At 42.3% G+C, this 21,980-nt stretch overlaps 1 non-coding gene and 1 pseudogene across 2 annotated transcripts; one reads left to right on the forward strand and one right to left on the reverse strand.

Moving 5' to 3' along the window:
• Window positions 1-18,504: 18,504 nt before the first annotated feature.
• LOC116543028 lies at window positions 18,505-19,414 on the reverse strand (annotated as a pseudogene). Its single transcript, XR_004265446.1, has one exon. The product of XR_004265446.1 is annotated as a 40S ribosomal protein S2 pseudogene (transcript).
• A 157-nt stretch (window positions 19,415-19,571) lies between these two features.
• On the forward strand, window positions 19,572-19,730 carry LOC116545053. Its single transcript, XR_004266171.1, has one exon. It is a non-coding gene; the product is annotated as a U1 spliceosomal RNA (small nuclear RNA).
• Window positions 19,731-21,980: the final 2,250 nt, after the last annotated feature.

Raw genomic sequence — 21,980 nt, forward strand, 5'->3', positions numbered from 1 at the left:
CAACACAGTAATTTCTTTTTCTTTTTCTTTTGTTTTTTTTTTTTTTTTGAGATGGAGTCTTGGTCTTTCACCTAGGCTGGAATGCAGTGCTGCCATCTCAGCTCACTGAAAACTCCACCACCTGGGTTCAAGTGATTCTACCACCTCAGCTTCCTGAATAGCTGGGATTATAGGTGTGCACCACCACAACTGGCTAATTGTTGTATTTTCAGTAGAGACAGAATTTCACCTTGTTGGCCAGGCTGGTCTCAAATTCCTGACCTCAGGTGATCTACCCGCCTCGGCCTCCCAAATTGCTGGTGTTATAGGCATGAGCCACTGTGCCCAGCTCTATGCAAACCTGATATAGAATATAATTCCCATGATAACTATCAACTTATGAATGATCAACATTAAATATTTCAAAGTTAATAATGAAATGATTGAAAGGAAATAGACTAAAATGCCAACGGTTTTTATTGATGGGTAGTGAAATCACAGGTGGTTTTTTTGTTGTTGTTTGTTTACTTTTAGCATCTCGATCTGTCACCCAGGCTAGAGTGCAATGGCACGATGATAGCTCACTGCTGCCTCGACCTCCCAGGCTCAAGTGATCCCCCCACCTCACATTCTTCTTTTTCTTTTTTCTTCATTTGAAATTTTAATGAAAGCTTGTATGTAAGATTACTTTATTCCTGCACCTTCACAATTGTTTCTTCCTTGTATTTGCCCTTTTCCTTTCCTACTTGGCAAGATTTGGCTTTCTGCTCAAGGATCTTTTTGCGGTCTTTGTCCAGTAAGCCTAGTGATAACTGCCTTGCTGGGTAAATGCCTGCATGGGCAGTTGTACCATTAGCCTTTTCCCGCTGCACCCGTTCAATGTAGGTTACATATCTCTTCCTGTAAACCTGGACTACTTTGCCAATTTGCTGACCTTTATAGTGACCTCGTACAACCTGAACTTCATCATTTTTTTGAATAGTCATGGATCGCGTGTTTTACTTTTGTTTCAGCTCTTTGGAAAGAGGAGAAGACATAATCTTCCTGCAAATGTAGGAAGGTGCATTGAAATGTCTTTTGTAATTCTTGCTTCAATCAGAAGCAAGGATTCAAAGGGACTGAATTTCATTTTGGCCACTTCTGCTTCGGTGATGGCCACAAAAGGGCATCTCACCTTCTTGAGTAGCTGGGACTAGAGGTGTGTGCCACCAGGCCCCGCTAATTTTGTAAGGTATTTTTTGGTAGATATGGGGTTTCACCATGTTTTCCAGGCTGGTTTCCGACTGCTAGGCTGAAGCAGTCCTCTTTCCTTGACCTCCCAGAGGGCTGGGATTATAGGCATGAGCCCCAGTGCCTGGCCACAGTGATTTTAAAATTATATTTTTAAAATTTTATTTGGCTTTCACAAATTCCTACAAGGAATAAATTATTTTTATATTGAAAAAACTGTAAACATTATTTTAATTATTTTAAGACAAAATACTCTAAAATGCTAGTGACAAATTTTTCAATGCATTGTAATAGGAATGTTTCCAAGTTAAATACCACTTTCTAAAAGTCAATCACATTAGTAGTAACTAAAACTAAACAGTGTAATTGCAGTATAAGTACTCATAACCTGTTAGTAGCAACCACTATTTGAGGCCAAGTCAAACACTGAATGGGTTAAACTAGAGTCTTCCTGGAAGTCTATTGACAATGCTATAGAGACCCAAAATAAGAATATTAAGTTCTTAGAGTAAATATGCTCAGTGGCATCTTTTCTGGAGAATGGAGACAAAAAGAATATTTTAATAAAGAGAAAACTGCAGGAGTGTCAGAAAGTCTTATGTCTCAGAAACAAAACCCAGTTGACAGAGTGGCCCTTTGCCTAGCAACCTAATGAGGGTTTCATAAAGGTGGCATTTAAGTCCATAGGTCATTGGCATCAGCCAACACAAATTTGAATTGGAAATTTTCAGCCAATTATTACAACAAATCTTCAAAGATCTTCCGAATAATCCTTCTTTAGAATAAAAGCATCTTATGATTACTGCCAGGTTGGAAGCTAAAGTTTTTGTCTTTGCTTTAGATTCTGTGAGACCAGGGTTTCCCAATTTGGCTTGTTTATAAGTAGCATCTGGGGTACTTGTGAAATACATGGATTTCTCTGAATATTATGATTCAGTAGGTCTGGGATCAGGCCAGGGAATTCATCATTTCAAGAGCCCTAGGCCGGGTGCAGTGGCTCATGCCTGTAATCCCAGCACTCTGGGAGGCCAAGGTGGGCGGATAACCTGAGGTCAGGAATTTGAGACCAGCCTGGCCAACATGGTGAAACCCCCATGTTTACTAATAATACAAAAATTGGCTGGGCATGGTGGCGTGTGCCTGTAATCCCAGCTACTCTGGAGTCTGAGGCAGAAGAATTGCTTGAACCCAGGAGGTGGAGGTTGCAGTGAGCCGAGATTACGCCACTGCACTGCAGCCTGGGCAACAAAGTGAAACGCGGTCTCTAAAAAAAATCCCTAGATAGTTCTTATAACCAGCAAGTTTGAGAAACATAATTTTAAACTTTCATTTCCTCCCTAGCGCTTCTTGCTAGTTGTAATTACATTCTGTCCTTACTTGTTTAATAATTTATTTAATGTCTGCCCCTACCATCAAACAGTTTAAGTTCCACGAAAACAGTGATGGTGTCTATTCAAGGATCAGTGTGCACATATCTAAATACAAACTTGACATAGAGCATATAATGCTGCCATATAATAAGAAATATTGACTTGGCCACAGAGCCCAATTCCTGGCACACAGCTCCTAAAACTCTTGTAAATCCTGAGCAATAAGACCGTTGGGTACATCTTTTGTTCTAATATTTGGTCTTTGACCTCAGTCCCTGACACAGAACTACTAAATCCCTTGAAATTTCCTGGGTGATGATAGGAACATCTTTTGTTCTAGTGACATGACTAAATGCATTCCTGAATGGAGCTGGTCACCAGTAAGTCCAAGCCATGATTAGAGACTTGAAACTTTTGTTTGTTTGCTTTTTGTTTTGAGACGAAGTCTCACTCCGTCGCCTAGGCTGGAGGGCAGTGGCATGATCTTGGCTCACTGCAACCTTTGCCTCTTAGGTTCAAGTGATTCTCCTGCCTCAACCTCCCGAGTAGCTGGGATTATGGGCACCCGCCATCGTGGCCAGCTAATTTTTGTATTTTTACTAGAGATGTGGTTTCATCATGTTGAACAGGCTGGTCTCAAACTCCTGATCTCTGACCTCAGGTGATCCTCCCACCTCAGCCTCCCAAACTGCTGGGATTACAAGTGTGAGCTACCACGCCCAGTGAGGCTTGAAACTTTCATCCCGCTTTCTCATTCTCCAGAGAGGGGAGAGGGGATAGAAATTGACTTAATAATCCAGCATGACTACGTAATGATGTCTCTATAAAAATTCAGATAGTATGGGGTTCAGAGAGTTTCAGGGTTAGTGAGCACATCAATATGTCAGGAGAGTGGTACACCCCAACTCCACAGGGACAGAACCCTGTCAGACCTCGCTCTATGTATCTCTTGATCTAGCTGTTCATCTGTGTCCTTTATCATATTCTTTATCAAAATAATAAGCTGATAAATATAAGTATTTCCCTGAGTTCTGTGAGCCACTTAAGCAAATTAATCCATCTGAGGAGAGGATTGTGAGAACCTCTAACCAAGCGGGAGAGAAGTTGTAAGTAACCAGGAACCCACTGCTTGGGATTGGTGGCCCAAGTGTGGGCCAGACTTGTGGGACTGAGCCCTTAACCTGTGGGGGTATGCACTGACTCGAGTTATTGACAGAATTGAACTGAATTGTAGAACACCCAGCTGGTGTCCACTGGAGACTTGCTTGGTGTGTGGGGAAAATCCCACCCATATCTGGTGTCCAAAGTGTTCAGTATATGAGAGTAGAAGGAAAAAACTTGTTTTTTTTTTTTGTTTTTTTTTTAGTAGAGTCCATTGTAACTGTCTATAAATGATCAACTGAAGGTAATACATAAAATAGTTAACAATGATATTATTGAAAAGAAATAGACTAAAATGCTAACATTAATATATTTCCTGAATGAATCAATCTATGCATCAAAATTTCTTTTCTCTTTTCCTTTTTTTTTGAGATGGATTCTCACTCTGTAGCTCAGGCTGCAGTGCAGTGGCACAATCTTGGCTCACTGCAACCTCTACCTCCCTGATCCTGATGCAAGCAATTCTCCTACCTCAGCCTCCCAAGTAGCTAGGATTACAGGCATGAGACACCATTCCCAATTGATTTTTGTATTTTTTAGTAGAGATGGGGTTTCAGCCTGGTCTTGAACTCCTGACCTCGTGATCTACCCATCTCGGCTTCACAAAGTGCTGGGATTATAGGCGGTGAGCCACTGAGCCCGGCCCAAAATTTCTTTTGTTACATATCATAAGAGCCCAACTTAAGTCTGGATTATCCTCAGGATTGTAGGAAAAGCTCTACTCCTGGAAGACACAATGTGAATCTAGACTATCTTGTACTCAAGCATGGAACTCTTGTTATCTTAAGGAGAGAGACACGCAAAACTGGAAGACTACCGCAAAACAAGATATGCTAACTGCCAGGTGTATTAAGACATCAAATTCATAGAGAAAACAAATATATATCTGTCTATATCTACTTTACTATCTCTACTTAAGCAAGCATATAAAACTTAACTTTCTGGTTCTTTTGAGGCCAGTCCTGAGGGAAGTGATAGCCAAGAAGGTCAGGGGCCAGTATGACTAAATAGGTTCCAGTTTCTCCCAATACTTAGGCTCACCAGAAACTTTAAGAATAAAGAATGTAGGCCAGGCACAGTGGCTCACGCCTGTAATCCCAGTACTTTGGGAGAACGTGGCAGGTGGATTACCTCCGGGTGTGGTGGCAGGTACCTGTAATCCTAGCTACTTGGGAGGCTGAGGCAGAAGAACTGCTTGAACCTGGGAGGTGGAGGTTGTAATGAGCCGAGATTGTGCCACTGTACTCCAGCCTTGATGACAGAGCAAGACTCTGTCTCAAAAATAATAATTATTATTGTAATTTTTTTCTGAAACAGAGTGAGCTCCAGTCACCCAGACTAGAGTGCAGTGGTACAGTCGTAGCTCACTGCAGCCTTGAGCTCCTGGGCTCAAGCAATCCTCCCACCTTAGCCTCCCAAGTGGCTAGGACCGCATGCCACCACACCTGGCTAATTTTTAAATTCTTGTAGAGACAGGGTCTTGCTATATTGCCTGGCTGGTCTTCAAATCCTGGCATCAAGCAATCCTCCCATCTCTCCTCTCAAACTGCTGGAATTACAGGCATAAACCAACACACCCAGCCTGTAATAAAATTCTTATGTGGCATTTACCATATGCCAGGCAGTATGCTAAGGTCTTTGCATATGGTAATTTCTTAGTCCTCACTACAATCCTGTGAGGAAGCTGAGGCATAAAGAGGTTAAGGTAACACAGCTAACAAGTGTCTGGCCCAGGTAGAAAGGATACTGCAAAATAAATAGGTTATCAGAAGGATTCAAGAAATGAACAAAATCATAATTTGGACACTCCAATAAATCAGCAAACAAGTCATGGTGGAAATTATGAGAATTAATGTGATTGCGGAAATGGGTTATTCCTAATAACCACATTCTGAGCAGCTGCAGATTCCTTTTGTGTGTGGGATTAGGTGAAAAAGTAATGTTTAAGAAAATAAAAAGAGGCCAGGTGCTGTGGCTCACACCTGTAATCCCAGTACTTTGGGAGGCTGAGGCAGGCGGATCACTTGAGGTCAAGAGTTCAAGACCAGCCTAGCCAACATGGTGAAACCGCATCTCAATGTTTCAGTATTTGTTTAAAATAATTTTATAAATTCATGTTTTGTATTTTTAGTAGAGATGGGTTTCACCATGTTGGTCATGCTGATCTCGAACCGTTGACCTTGTGATTCATATATATATATATATATATATATATATATGATCCCTTACATGAATTTATAAAAATCACATATATAAAAATATATATATGGTTCCTTACATGAGTATATATATATATATATATATATTTTTTTTTTTTTTGAGATGGAGTCTTACTCTGTCACCCAGGCTGGAGTGCAGTGGTGCAATCTTGGCTCACTGCAACCTCCACTTCCCCAGGGTCAAGTGATTCTCCTGCCTCCCTCCCAAGTAGCTGGGACTACAGGTGCTTGCCACCACTGGCTAATTTTTTTTTTTTTTTTTTGAGATGGAGTCTCGCTCTATTGCTCAGGCTGGAGTGCAGTGGCACAATCTTGGCTCACTACAACCTCCGCCCCCCGGATTTAAGCAATTCTCTCACTTCACCCTTCCGAGTAGCTGGGATTACAGGCACCTGCCACCATGCCCAGTTAATTTTGTGTGTTTTTAATAGAGACAGGGTTTTGCCATGTTGACCAGGCTTGTCTCAAACTCCTAACCTCAGGTGATCCATCCACCTCAGCTTCCCAAAGTGCTGGGTTTACAAGCATGAGCCACTGTGCCTGAACTAATTTTTGTATTTTTAGTAGAGATGGGGTTTCAATATGTTGGCCAGACTGGCCTCAAACTCCTGACCTCAGGTGATCCACCAGCCTTGGCCTCCCAAAGTTCTGGGATTATAGGTATGAGCCACCATGTTTGGCCAAGAAACCCAATATTTTAAATTTGTGGTTTCACTGTTATAAAATTCATTCATTTCAGTCTCAAGTCATATGATCGATACTATTTAGCTTTATAATGCACTTTATTCACCAAATGTGATCCCAGAGACTTGGCTTCTTTCAAAAAGTAAGTCCACCCCAAAGTAATACCAAGAATAGATTTTCCAGTCTTGTCTGAATAATTCACTGCTTAACACCAGAAGCTGGCACATAGTAGGTGCTCAAAATATTGTTAAACAAAAGAGTGACTTTCAAAAAAAATTTCCAAACTATTTTAGGAAATGATAATACTGTTGGAAAACCTCTCTAGGTGACTGCTTTGAAGAAGCAACACGTATTTGGTTCATCAAATTACTCTGATTAATCTTTTCAAGAAATATTCATTGAGAGGCTGGGCATGGTAGCTCACACCTATAATCCAAGCACTTTGGAGGCCAAGGCAGGCAGATCAACTGAGGTCAGGAGTTCAAGACCAGCCTGACCAACATGGTGAAACCCTGTTTAAAAAAAAAAAGAAAGAAAGAAAGAAAGACTCATTGAAAACCAGGGCTTGCTACATAATTTGTGAAGCCCAGTGCAAAATGAAAATGGAAAGCTCCTTGTCCAGAAAGCAGGAAAAAAAGTATTTTTCTTTCTTCTGCAGTCTCCTTCTCAACCTGAAATTATGTTTTAAATGTGCTAGTCAATGTCGTGTTCCTTTAGGCGTGTGGTTATTCTCAGAGCCTTGCAGACACTGCAGACTGCGCAGCTCCACAGGTGGGCATAGTGCTCCTCCGGTGCCCAGATTGTAGGTGGGGGTGTGGGGGCGTAGAAGGTGGCAACAGTCACTGAGTAGGGGCAGGGGTGCATCCGGGGAGGTGGAACCAGGCTAGAGTCTAGACTTCCAACCCCTGGTGCAAACTCCATTGTTCACTGGACTTCATTTACAAAACACAAATTCAAAAATAAATTATTATTATTTTTGAGATGGAGACTTGTTTTGTCACCTAGGCTGGAGTGCAGTGGTATGATCTTAGCTCACCACAACCTCCATCTCCCAGGTTCAAGCAATTCTCCTGCTCCAGCCTCCAGAGCTAGGATTACAGGCATATGCCACCATGCCCGGCTCATTTTTGTATATTTAATAGAGACAGGGTTTCACCATGTTGATCACGCTGGTCTTGAACCATTGACCTCGTGATTCACCCACCTTGGCCTCCCAAAGTGCTGGGATTACAGGTGTGAGCCACCGAGCCCAGGTTCAAATAGAGGACAACTTCTGAGCATTAAATTCCAAGCCCACAGCTCCCTTCTGAGTGCTCATGAAGGTGGTTCTGTTGAGAATCTACTATGTGCTACTCCCTGAGGGTACTATGTGAACAAGGCAAAGACTGGTGAACCTTTCTGCCTAACCGGGAAAGCGGACAAGAAAACAGGAAATTATTCTGCACTGTGTAACAGCACTGATGGGAGTATGGGCAAAGTCTGGTAGCTTCAGTCCTGGGGTCAAGGAAAGGGTCTCAAACACAGAAACTGCTAAGTGAGATCTAATGTACAAAAAGGAATAAAACTAGAAAAAGCATGCAGATAAAGGAAACAGTACTCGAAGAACCAGGGGTAGAAGAGAATGGGACATTCCAGGAACTAAAACAAACCGGCTAAAGTAGAAACACATTTTAGGGCTGGCAGGCAGGAGGTGGGGACTTTCTCCATTACATTAATGAGTTTCAACATTTTTTGAGGGCAATGGGAGCCATTTGGAGGGATTTAAGGCAGAGTGACTTGATCAGACTTGTGTTTATGTAAGATCACTCAAGCTGCGATGGAGAGGATAAAAGTCCCACAGGGCAAGATGGGAAAGTTGGGTAGGAAGACCCATCAAGGGCAAAGAAGAGGAAGCAGAGATTGGTTTGGGGATGTATGGGAGGCACTAGATAACTAGAGGGGCTTACACTGGGATAAGAAAGACCTGGGATATTAAAGATTGAGCCATGAAGAATTCATTTAAATAACAACTAGTAGGCCGGGTGCAGAGGCTCACGCCTGTAATCCCAGCAATTTGGGAGGCCGATGTGGGTGGATCACTTGAGGTCAGGAGTTAGAGACCAGCCTGCCAACAAGCCAGGAGAACTGCTTGAACCCTGGGAGGCCGAGGTTGTAGTGAGCCGAGATTGCACCACTGCACTCCAGCCTAGGCGACAGAGTAAGACCCTGTCTCAAAATAAATAAATAAATAAACTGCTGGAGGGGGACAAATTATATCAAACAAAACAGGATGAAGCCTGCACTGTGTTTTTCTTGGGGGGAGGACTAGGCTAGGTTAGTAGCAGGCTTCCACCATGCCCGCACGTACTGCTCCAGAACTGTTACACCACGTTGAGGCTTAATAGTTGTTCTGGAGCCCATGACCAGCATTCAGTTCCACACTGTTTCTTACGAAAGAACTTACTCTGAAAAGCAAATATAGTAAGCCTGATGGCCAGGCATGGTGGCTCACACCTGTAATCCTAGCACTTTGGGAGGCTGAGGCTGGTGGATCACCTGAGGTCAAGAGTTTGAAACCAGCCTGGCCAGCATGGTGAAACCCCTGCCTCTCTACTAAAAATACAAAAAAAAAAATTAGCCAGGTGTGGTGGCACACGCCAGTAATCCCAGCACTCCGGGAGGCTGAGGCAGAAGAATCACCTGAACCTGGGAGGCAGGGGTTGTAGTGAGCTGAGATCATGTCACTGCACTCCATCCTAGACGACAGAGTAAGACTCCGTCTCTAAAATAAAATAAAATAAAATAACCCTGAGGAAATGTTAACTGAGCAATTCTGTGAACAGACCAGAAGCAAAATATAAAGACGCACGTTTCCTCCCCTTTAAAAAGTGCAGGATCTGTGCCTATGTTTAATCTTTAGGCTTAGTGCACGCAGAATAGCACCAAGGGGGTAGATGTTGGAGAGGCAGTATTCTAACATATCCAATTTGCCCTACAATTTGTTGAACACGTGAAGTATCTACCGTATTTTGAGAATTTCCTAACTAGTTTTTTGATGCAATAAGAATGATTGATAGTTTCAAAATTAATTTTGCAAGCATGAATCTTCAGGTGTTTTCTGAACAGTGTGACCAGAGCCACAGTGGACAAAAGAGGTGGTCAGAGGACCAGCAGTCTTGGCCTCTGGGAGATTGCTGGACTTGCAGAATCGTGGGACTTTGTACACACTTAAAGTTTAGGACCACTGCTGTGAAGATCTGCTTCCTGACGTTAAGTAGATTATCATTTGAGTTGGGAAAACCATAGAGAACCACTGAGCATGGAATTCAAAAAACTTCTATATAAAGTATTATGAAATATAAGGGCTATAAGGTTTAATGAGAGAGGGGCTATTAGCAACATTAATGTTCTCACGTGATACCAGAATGCTAATTCTACTTTGGGTTGGGTTACAATTAATTGCTTTCATGCCTTCTGAATTCAAAATTAATACATTCCATAAAGTTGAGGAGAATGGGCTAGTCATCTCTGTATTCCTCTCAACTCTCTGTACATAGTACATAAAGTACATAAAGATATGTTAAATAAATGAATTTATGAAACTTCTTCCTCTTTGATAAAATGATCCTGGCTGGTTGGTTAGTACTCTACAGATTACATTTTTAGGAAGATTTTCTTAGTTAAAACATAAGAGAATGTTTAGGGTCATGGCATTGCTTGCTCTAGTCTTTATTTCATTTTAGGGGAGACACAGAATTGCTCTTCAGCCAGCTCTCTGTCGGAGAAGAGAGTAAAGCTGTTCCTTCATCATGCAACAGTAATCCGAGTCACGGATATGAAACAAGCCCTTCAGGAAGTGAGCCAATTAAATGTTATTTCCTCAGATATGAAGTTAATAAACAAAATTTAGCTAAACATCAAAACATTGGAGAATCTTATATGCCCTAAAGTGGTAGAAATAAATTGCTGTCCTATGATAAAAATAAACGAGATCCATGGGAAATTTTTCTTGTTCTTCCCCATCATATTGTCTCATCTTCCACACCTTAGGCACAACATTATGAGAAAATCAGCAGAAGAACTTTTCTTTTTTCTTTCCTCTTTTGTTAGGTGCTAAATACCAGCTGGAGCTTTGTGAGCAGTGAGTAATACACCTGGCGCAGAACCAAGGCAACTGCTACCTGAAAACTTTCCACTCTGCTGTTATCTTTCTGTTCAGGAATCCTATGGTCCAAATACATGAATGGAAGAAACCACCTCTGTGGGCTTTCATACACTGGATTTTTTGGGGAGCATTGAGTGCCTGGTTAAGTGGCTGTCAACTTTCAATCTTGTCCCTGTACCTAGTCCACACCCAAATGTTCAATCTCGGATTGGTTTCCTCTTGTTTCTCAGCACCCATCTGAGCACTCTCTCCTGGCCACAATTTGGTTTGTTCTAAGGGGATGGAAACTGACTACCTAACAAGCAAAATATATTTACGACTGTCAGTATAGCAGAGGCCACAGTGACACGTCCTTGCTCATATCCCTCAGGTCTTCCCTGCAAACTTCCAGCTGTCAGTACGTACCTCTCTGCCCTCAGGCCATTTCCCCAAGCCCCAGAAGTCTGCTCTACCTATGCACAAAACAGACCTGAAATTTAGGAGAATTACTATGCCCAGGAGGAGCCATTACCAATGGTTAACAAGTGCTGGTGATTGATACTCCAGCTTCCTAGTCCTTGAGCCAAGTGTGTGTTCTGTTTCACAGTGGGGCTAAGCTGCTAATGTACCTTTGAGTGGCTGCATTTCCTATCCCTCTATCGTGCACCTGCCATACCAGTGTTTCCTGCAACTTTTTTTTTCTTTTTTCTTTTTTGTTTGAGACAGTCTCTTGCTCTGTCATCCAAGATGGAGTGCAGTGGTGTGATCTCACTGCAACCTCTGCCATCTACTGGGTTCAAGCAATTCTCCTGCCTCAGCCTCCCGAGTAGCTGGGACTACAGGCAAGAGCCACCATGCCCGGCTAATTTTTTTTTTTTTTTGTACTTTTAGTAGAGGCAGGATTTCACCATGCTGGCCAGTCTGGTCTCGAACTCCTGACCTCGTGATCTACCCAGCTCAGCCTCCCAAAGTGCTGGAATTACAGGGGTGAGCCACCGCGCCTGGCTCCTGCAACTTTCAAATAAACCACTAGTCCTTGAATCTTTGTCTCAGGGTCAGCTTCTGGCAGAACTCAAAGTGGGATGAGCAGTAGGCTGCCAAAATATTCTCATAATGGCTTCCAAGGCCAGATATATATAAATTTTGAATCTCCCAGGGGACAATTAAAAGTCAGCAATTCATAGATAAGCCAAGACTCAAAGTTGCTAAACCTAAATTCCTTCACTCACAGCATCAATATTCATCACATTGGCTCTTCATGCTCTGAAAGTGTTCTTCTCACTCAATGACCTCTGCTGGTAAATCGTTTACCAGAATGCATTTCCAATCATTTTAATGTGCTTTGAAGGTTACAGCCCCAGCCTCTGAATCATGATTCACAGGTGTTTTCCGTAACTCTAATTCCGATGTACCAAGTGACCTTGGCCATTTTAATGCCTATTTTCAACTAGAATGCACTGTGGTTGTGAAAGCATAGTTTATGACAAATAAACATAAATTTTATATTTTAGTGTTATTTAATTAATTTTCAATTTCTTCTATATTTTCCCTTTTCCTCAAATGGTGATTAATACTTTTTTCTTTTCACTGGCATTTCTCCCTCTGTTTATTTCTATCCTATTATTATTCTTTTTATCACAAAATAATACAGTCCATCTAATATGCATACAGGTGCCTTTGGATCAAGGCACTCAATCCTCCAGCTGCTGGATATTGCCTGCTGATGGCTCACAGCTCAGCTTCTCTCAAGGAATTGCCCTGGGCCGAAAGAAGTTATCTAGCCCAAAGTTATAACTCTCCCTCGGGATAGCCAGCATCCAAAAGGGCCCAGACACTTTGCCCCAATTTGGAACAAGGTTGAAGGGCAGTCACAGCTTCAAACCTCTCTGTAGGATCCACAGAGACCTTTTTTGCAATTGTATAGGGGTTCAATTTCCACTTTTGTCCAGTTCCGTTTTCCTTACTCCTGCTGATCCTGAAAGCATTGATTCTGAAAAGGCTGATCCCGAAAGCAGACACCGCAGTTAACCTTCTGCACAAAAATCTCAGACTTTCAGAATCTGGTTTCCAGAAAAGTCCCAGGAACTTCCAAATAAAATTAGAAAATTATGAAGGAACCAGGTGCAGTGGTTTATGCCTGTAATCCCAGTGCTTTGAGAGGCCAAGGCAGGAGAATCACTTGAGCCCAGGAGTTCAAGACCAGCCTGGGCAACATAGTAAGGCCGTGCCTTTATTTATTTATTTTTTCTTTTGAGACGGACTCACTCTGTCACACAGGCTGGAGTGCAGTGATGCAATCTCAGCTCACTGCAACCTCCACCTCTTGGGTTCAAGTGATTCTTCCTGCCTCAGCCTCCTTAGTAGCTGGGATTACAGGTGCTCGCCACCACGCCCGGATAATTTTTGTGTTTTTATTAGAGACAGGGTTTTGCCTTGTTGGCTAGGCTGGTATCAACTTCCTGACCTCATGTGATCTGCCAGCCTTGGCCTCCCAAAGTGCTAGGATTGCAGGCGTGAGCCACCATGCCTGGCCTGAGGTCCTGTCTTTAATAAAACAACAATTTGGTGGACTGTCCTTGAGTAAAAAAATAAATACATCAACAACAACAACAAAAGAAAATCAAGAGGGATAAATATGTCTTCATTTTAATCTATTATTATTATATTATTATTATTTGAGATGGAGTCTTGCTCTCTTGCCCAGGCTGGAGGGCAGCGGCCCAATCTTGGCTCACTGCAACCTCCACCTACTGGGTTCAAGTGATTCTCCTGCCTCAGCCTCCTGAGTAGCTGGGATTACAGGTGCATGCCACCACGCCCAGCTAATTTTTTGTATTTTTAGTAGAGACAATGTTTCACTGTGTTAGCCAAGATGTCTCGATCTCCTGACCTCATGATCCACCCACCTTGGCATCCCAAAGTGCTGGGATTGCAGGCATGAGTCACCATGCCCGGCCATTTTAATCTATTATTTGTGCACTCTGCCTAGAATATATTAGATGCTGTCACAAAAACTTAGAGAGTACAAATACATATTCGCCTATTGTATTAATAAAAAATGTATGGAAAAATCAAGTGCATAGATTTATTTGAGCTGTAGAAAATAAGTATAATGGCACTTGATATATGGAAGGAAGCCGTTTCCTGAATTTTTGACTTAGCTTTCTTACAATAAAATAGGATTTACAGCTAGCTGCAGTGGTTCACACCCGCATTCCCAGCACTTTGGGAGGCGGAGGCAGGTGAACCATGTAAGGTCAGCCTAGCCAACATGATGAAACCCTGTCTCTTCTAAAAATAAGAAATCAGCTGGGTATGGTGGCACACACCTATAGTCCCAGCTACTCTGGAGTCAGAGGCAGGAGAATCACTTGAACCTGGAAGGCAGAGGTTGCAGTGAGCTGAGATTGGGCCACTGCACTCCAGCCTGGGTGACAATGTGAGACGATACTCTGTCTCAAAAAAAACAAAAAACAAAAAAGAAAAGAAAAAATGCTACCAATAAATACATTAATTAAAACATCAAAAGTGAGCCAATAATAAAGTAAAAATAAGAAACAAAAGAAGGTAAGGGTAAGAGTTACGTTTCTAAGGCGTATTTACCATGCCCTCCGTGAAGGCACATCTGTTGTGACTGCTTCCTTTAATTGCAATACTTCAATTGCTAGCCATTCCAATCACTTAGTAGTTAGGGTGCTATGGCCTGAATGTTTATGCAGTCCTCTCCCCAGTTTTTTTTTTTTTTTTTTTTTTTTTTGAGACGGAGTCTCACTCTGTCACCCAGGCTGGACTGCAGTGGTGGGATCTTGGCTCATTGCAACATTCACCTCCCAGGTTCAACCCATTCTTTTGCTGCAGCCTCCCTAGTAGCTGGAGTTACAGGTACCTGCCACCACCCCCGGCTAATTTTTGTATTTTTAGTAGAGATGAGGTTTCACCATGTGGCCCAGGCTGGTCTCAAACTCCTGACTTCAGGTGATCTGCCTGCCTCGGCCTTCCAAAGTGCTGGGATTACAAGTATGAGCCACCATACCCAGCTCTTCTCCTGATTTATATGCCAAAATCCTGACCCCGTATTTTTTAAAATAATGTCATAGATCATTATTCTCCATGTGTTCCATAGATTAGAATTCAATGATGGTACTAGGATATGAGGACTGAGGACTTTGAGAGGTGGTTAGGTCATGAGGAACCCTCACGGATGGGATTGGCATCCTTATAAAAGAGGCCTGAGAAAGCTCCCTTGCCCCTTGCACCATGTAAGCTACAGTGATATAACTGAATTCCATGTATCAGAAAGCAGGCTGCTATCAGACACTGAATTTGCTGGCATCTTGATCTTGGACTCCCAACCTCCAGAAGTATGAAAAATAAAAGTTTATTGTTTATAAACCACCGAGTGTATGGTAATTCATTATAGCAATCCTAATGGACTGCCATATAGGCTCGTACTAACAGCTGTAATAAATAGACCTCAAAATATATATTACGAAAACATAATAACAGTCTCTCTTTCTTTCTTTCTTTCTTTCTTTCTTTCTTTCCTTCTTTCTTCCCTCCTTCCTTCCTTCTTTCTTTCTTTTCTTTTCTTTTTTTTTGAGACAAACTCTCACTCTGTCTCCCAGGCTGGAGTGCAGTGGCACGATCTTGGCTCACTGCAACTTCTGCTTCCTGGGTTCAAGCAATTCTCCTACCTCATCCCCCTGAGCAGCTGGGATTACAGGCACGTGCCATGATGCCTGGCTAATTTTTTGTATTTTTTTACTAGAGATGGTTTCACTGTGCTGGGCAGGCTGGTCTCGAACTACTGACCTCATGAGCCGTACGCCTTGGCCTCCCAAAGTGTTGGGATTATAGGTATGAGCCATCGTGCCCAGCCTAATAACAGTTTATTTCTTGCTCACCTAAGAGGTTGTCGTTTCTGAGGGGTGATGGACCCTGTCTGTATCAGGCCCCCTCATGTTACGTTAACTTAATTATGTAGCTCTCTTTTCCTCAAATCCTCATTGTCATCAGGATCTGGCCATTGAAGGGGGAAATAAAGCAGGGAAGAGACTTACATATTTCTTTTGGTGTTTTTGGGGACGGAGTCTCACTCTGTCACCCAAGCTAGAGTGCAGTGGCATGATCTTGGCTCACTGCAACCTCTGCCTCCCTGGTTCAAGCAATTCGCTTGTCTCAGCCTCCCGAGTAGCTGGGATTACAGGTGCACACCACCACGCCAAGCTAATTTTTTTTGTATTCTTAGTCGAGACAGGGTTTCACCATGTTGGCCAGACTGGTCTGGAACTCCTGACCTCAGGGAATTTGCTCACCTTGGCCTCCCAAAATGTTGAGATTACAGGTGTGAGCCACCATGCCCGGCCAAGAGTTATGTATTTCTTAAAATAACGTCATAGATCATTATTCTCCACGTGTTCCAAAGATCGGAATTCAATTGTGTGGCCACAAATAACTACAAGGCAAGCTTGGAAAAATAGTTTAGTTGTGTGTTCAGCAAAAAGAGGAAACTCATTTTTGCTGCACAGTTGACAGACCCAGACAGAGTCCCTGTGCAGCATAAGAAACACAAACATACCAAGCTTTTCAAGCCATGCTAGATGGATCTTAAAGGTGCCACTTGGCTGACTGCTAGAGTCAGTCAGTAGCAGAAACGCTTCGGAAGGAAATCCACCTTCTTTAGCTGTCCTGAGAGTGCTTAAAACTCAGTATCTAAAAATAATTCTAACATTCAATAATAGTTGTACCAATATATCAAGTAGGCCCCACAGTAAAGCACTTTGTCTGCTTCAAGACAGGATAGATGGCCTCTTAGGAACAGACTGAGTCGGCCCTTTCTCCTCCTTCCCCCTTCTAATGAATCAGCCACATTGTTTGGGAAGGCTTCTGAGACCATTATCTGGATGTCTCATTGCTCTGACACTACCACTTTGGACGCTAGAATTTCAATCAAGAAGACCAGTGAGACTTAACCAGTTCATTTTCCTAACATTTTGTCAACAAATGAAATAAACTTTTCTGGTAAAATGGCTGTTAAGAAAAAAGTTATTTATCTTGACCTATTGGCACAAGTAAACAGTGAATCTTTCAACATTCAAACTAGAGATCAGAATTTTATTTGAAGAAGATGACGACTTTGTGGTTAATGGTATTCTTTTTGTACTTACTCACTCTTCCAGATCAGCGACAGAGAATAATTGGCCATTCTGTAGATGGCTTCACAAGAGAAGAACTTACAACACATATCGGTTGCTGTTTTTTTTTCTTTTTAAGTTCAAGAAGGATGTTCCTGGGGGAAAATATAATCAGGTTTAAATTTCAAAGGAAACTGCCTGTGCAGGAGGTTTTCTATTTGTAGCCTAAATGGTTAACTCAGACATGTCTACACACAGAACAGCCAAATAATAATTAAGTGCTGTCAATGAACACCACCACACCAGATATTATCAGTGTTTACTTGTAGTGTCTGCTCATATTTACAAATCACTTTATAATGTTCATGAAAGTATTTTGCCTCAATTATTTATTTCTAACTAGTCATATAGCATGGGTGGGTGATCTTTTTTTCAAATTACTGACTACATCTCCTAAAGCAAAATCAACTATATAATTAAGTTAGAGTTGTTTTTCCTTAAAGAAACATTAACATCAAAATCGCATCCTTTTCTACCTAAGCTAACGAGTTTTATATGACACCATTCTTACCAATAAATGGAATTCCGTAAGGATAAACAAGAAAATATTAACCATTGTTAATTCTGTGGAGTAGAACTAAATGAGGGGAGTGCAAAGGAGTTTTTATACATTTTATTTTTACCCTACTGTATGTAGGGTAAAATGGATGTTAATTTTATTTAAGAAAAAAAAATCAATAAAGAAATTACCAACCTCTGGAAAAAAAAAGAAAACAAAAAGTACATAATTCTTACAAAAATGCTTTAACATGGAATTTATTTCCATTCTGTGGCCAGTTAGCAGAGAGGGGAGCGAATAGGAAGGAAGAAGGAAGAGGTAGGAGGCAGAGGTGGGAAATAGAGACCGGGATAAAGGGGTGAGAAGACATAAAAAAGGAAAAGGAAAACATGAATGACCAAGGAATGGTTTGGCAGAAACGAAGCAGGGGAGAGAATGAGAAAGAACATGAAAGAAGAGGCCAGGCACAGTGGCTCACACCTATAATCCCAGCACTTTGGGAGGCCGAGGCAGGGGGATTACCTGAGGTCAGGAGTTCAAGACCAGCCTGGCCAACATGGTGAAACCACATCTCCACTAAAAATACAAAAATCAGCCCAGTGTGGTGGTGTGCATTTGTAATCCCAGCTGCTCAGAAGGCTGAGACAAGAAAATCGCTTGAACCCAGGAGGCGGAGGTTGCAGCCCAGATTGCGCCAATGTACTCCAGCCCAGGCAACAAGAGTGAACTCCATCTCAGGAAAACAAAAAACAAAAAACATTTTTTTTTTCCAAGAAAATGAAGGAAGGGAAAGAGCAGCAGATTTTTTTTTTTGAAAAAAGTGGGGGACATTTGGATAAAGTGAAGAGCAGAACCTACCTATTAGGGAGGGGAATTGGGGGGAAAGTTTTCTATGGTACCGCAGCCGTTGTGATCAGAACAAGGCTAAGGTGAAATGAGTCCAAGATAGTCTAGCTGTGGATTGGGTTTCCTACCTTTTCTGTAGACTCCATGAAGAGCAATAAGTGACTCTTACAACCTACTTGTTTATAAATTTTGTAGATTCTTTTTTTTTTTTTTTGCAATGTTAATTCACTTTATTTTTCGTGTATAAAAACCCTATGTTGTAGCCACAGCTGGAGCTTGGGTCCTCTGCACGGAGACTCTGGTGTGGGTCTTGACGAGGTGGTCAGCGAATTCCTGATAGGGAGACTTGGTGAATACAGTCTCCTTCCAGAGATCGGGAGTCAGGTAGCTGTAAGTCTTAGAGATGGCATCAAAGGTGGCCTTGGAGAAGTTGCCCAAGGTGGCAGTGCAGCCCCTAGCTGAGGCATGGCAGTCATCGATACCAGCCATCATGAGCAGCTTCTTGGGCACAGGTGCTGAGACAATGCCAGTGCCCCTGGGCGCAGGGAGGAGGTGCTAGCACAGAGCCACAGCGGCCTGTCACCTTGCAAGGGACCGTGTGGGGCTTGCCGATCTTGTTCCCCCAGTAGCCTCTGTGCACAGGGACAATGGAGAGCTTGGCCAGGATGATGGCCCCACGGATGGCAGTGGCCACCTCCTTGGAACACTTAACACCCAGACCAACGTGACCATTGCAGTCCCCAATAGCAACAAATGCCTTGAACCTGGTGCACTGGCCAGCACGGGTCTGCTTCTGTACCGGCAAAATCTTCAAAACCTCATCCTTGATCTCAGATTCCTTGATGGGCAGAGAGAAGAGATAGATCTCTTCCAGAGATTTAATCTTCATGTCTTTGACCAGGCGGCCCAACTTGGTGACAGGCATCCACTCCTTATCCTCGGCTTTGCCTCCGCGAGCTCTGCGGCCTTGGCCCGGCCCCAGATACCACTGCCTAAACCTCAGTGGAAGCCACCGCGGTTCCCCATCTCAGGGCCCCCAGGGCCCCCGGGTCCCCCCGCCACCCCCACACCCCCCCATCCCCCGTCCCTGCACCGGCGTCATCTGCCATTTGGTGTTTTATCGGAGAAGAAGGTGTAGATTCTTTCTTAAAAATTGAAATATAATTTACAAACCATAGAGTTCATCCTTTTAAAATAAACAGTTCAGGATTTATGGTAAGTCCACAAGTTATGCAATCTTCACCACTAATTAACTCAAATATTTTCATATTTACCTGGCAGGTGAAATACCATCATCACGAAGGTGGCTCTCCCAGAGTGAGCCTTATTGATTGCACTCTGGATCTGCTGATGATTGCAATTTCAAGTATGGAAAACTCAACTGCATAATCTTTGGTAGTGGAGGACTGTGTTCACACTCTTCCCTGTAACAACAACAACAACATATATATTTTTATCACCCCCTAGGAAATCATGTGGTTTACTACATTAGCAGTAACTCTCCATTTTTCTCCTCCCTCTAGCACCTGGAAACCAATCATCTCTTTTCTGTCTCTATAAATTTGCATATTCTGGAAATTTCATATAAACAAAATCATCAAATATGTGACATTTTGTGTGTGCCTTCTTTCACTTACCATAATGTTTTTAAGATTTATCCATGTTATAGCATGCATTAATATTTCTTTCTTTTTTTTTTTTTTTTTTGAGATAGAGTCTTGCTCTGTCGCCCAGGCTGAAGTGCAGTGGCGTGATCTCAGCTCACTGCAACCTCCACCTCCTGGGTTCAAGCTATACTCCTGCCTCAGCCTCCCGAGTAGCTGGGACTACAGGCACACACAACCACATCCGGCTAATTTTTGTATTTTTGGTGGGGACTGGGATTCACCATGTTGGCCATGCTGGTCTCGAACTCCTAACCTCAGGTGATCCACCTACCTCGGCCTACCAAAGTGCTGGGATTATATGCTTGAGCCACCATGCCTGGCCTATTTTATCCCTTTGTATAGCTGAATAACATTCCATTGTATGAATATATCACCTTTTATTTAACCATTTTTCAGTTGACATTTGAATTGTTCCTACTTTTTTGCTATTATGAATAATGTTACTCTGAACATTCCTATAAGAGTTTTTGTGTGAATGTATTTTTCAGTTCTCTTGGATATATAACTAGGAGTGAAATCGCTGGGTTAGTAATTCTATGTTTAACTTTTTGAGGAGCTGCCAGACTGTTTTCTAAAGTGGTTGCACCATTTTACATTCACACTAGCATCTATGAGTGTTCCAAATTCTCTCCGCAGCCTCACCAACACTTGGTTTCATCGAATTCTTCGATTAGAGTCATTCTACTAGGTATGAAGTGGTTCTCATTGTTGTTTGAATTTGCCTTTCTTTCTTTCTTTCTTTCTTTCTTTCTTTCTCTTTCTTTCTTTCTTTCCTTCTCTCTTTCTTTTTCTTTCTTTTCTTTCCTTCCTTCCTTCCTTCCTTCTTTCCACTCTCTCTCTCTTTCTTTCTTTTTTCTTTTTTTTTTTTTTTTTTTTTTTTTTGATGGAGTCCTGCTCTGTTGCCCAAGCTGGAGTTGCAATCTTGGTTCTGCAACCTCCACCTCCCGGGTTTAAGCAATTCTCTTGCCTCAGCCTTCCAAATAGCTGGGATTACAGGTGACCACCACAATGCCTGGCTAATTTTTTTGTATTTTTAGTAGAGACAGGGTTTCTCCATGTTGGCTAGACTGGTCTCGTGCTCCTGACCTCAGGTGATCTGCCCACCTCAGCCTCCCAAAGCACTGGGATTACAGGTATGAGCCACAGCGTCGGGCCTGGATTTGCATTTATTTAATGACTAATGATGTTAAGCATCTTTTCATGTGTTTATTTGTCATTTGCATACTTTTTGCAGAGAAATATCCAATCAAATCCTTTTTTTTTTTTTTTTAAATAGGATCTCTCTCTGTCCCCCAAGCTGGAGTGCCATGGCGGAATCTGGGCTGACTGCAACCTCCACCTCCTGGTTCAAGCAATTTTCCTGCCTCAGCCTCCTAAGTAGCTGAGATTACAGGCATTCACCACCATGCCTGGTTAACGCTTTGTATTTTTAGTAAAGACAGGGTTTCACCATGTTGGCCAGGCTGGTCTTGAACTCCTGACCTCAATGATCCTCCTGCCTTGGCCTCCCAAAGTGCTGGGATTACGGGCGTAAACCACTGCACCAGGTCCCTAATCAAATCTTGACCCATTTTTAAATTGGATTTCTGTCTTTTTATTATTAACTTGGAAGTATTCTTTACATGTACTGGATACTAGACTATAGGGGAGGAAAACCACTTTTCCTCCACTTTCTTAGGTTAAGTGACTGAGGCTTGTGAATTAAACCAATAAAAGATGATTAATAGGAGAAAAGGTTTATTTCACATGCATGTGGGAGCTTCACAGAAAGTGAAAACTTGAGAGTTTGTTTATATACTATTTTAACAAAAGAAAATGGATTATGGAGAAGTTATAAGATAAAGGAAAGGGATTTGGCTTCTAGGGTTGGTAAGTTGTGGGAAGATTAATATATGGAGGAAACTAACAGAAGATAAGGGCTAATTTAGTAAAACTTATCATACAGATTCAAGTAGGTGTCCTCTCCAGTGACAAGAGTAAATTCTTCCTCTGGTATAGGAGCGAGCAG

This window comes from Sapajus apella, unplaced genomic scaffold, assembly GCF_009761245.1.
Source record: "Sapajus apella isolate SASKATOON/1434 unplaced genomic scaffold, GSC_monkey_1.0 scaffold4, whole genome shotgun sequence".
In the NCBI taxonomy this organism is placed as follows: domain Eukaryota; kingdom Metazoa; phylum Chordata; class Mammalia; order Primates; family Cebidae; genus Sapajus; species Sapajus apella.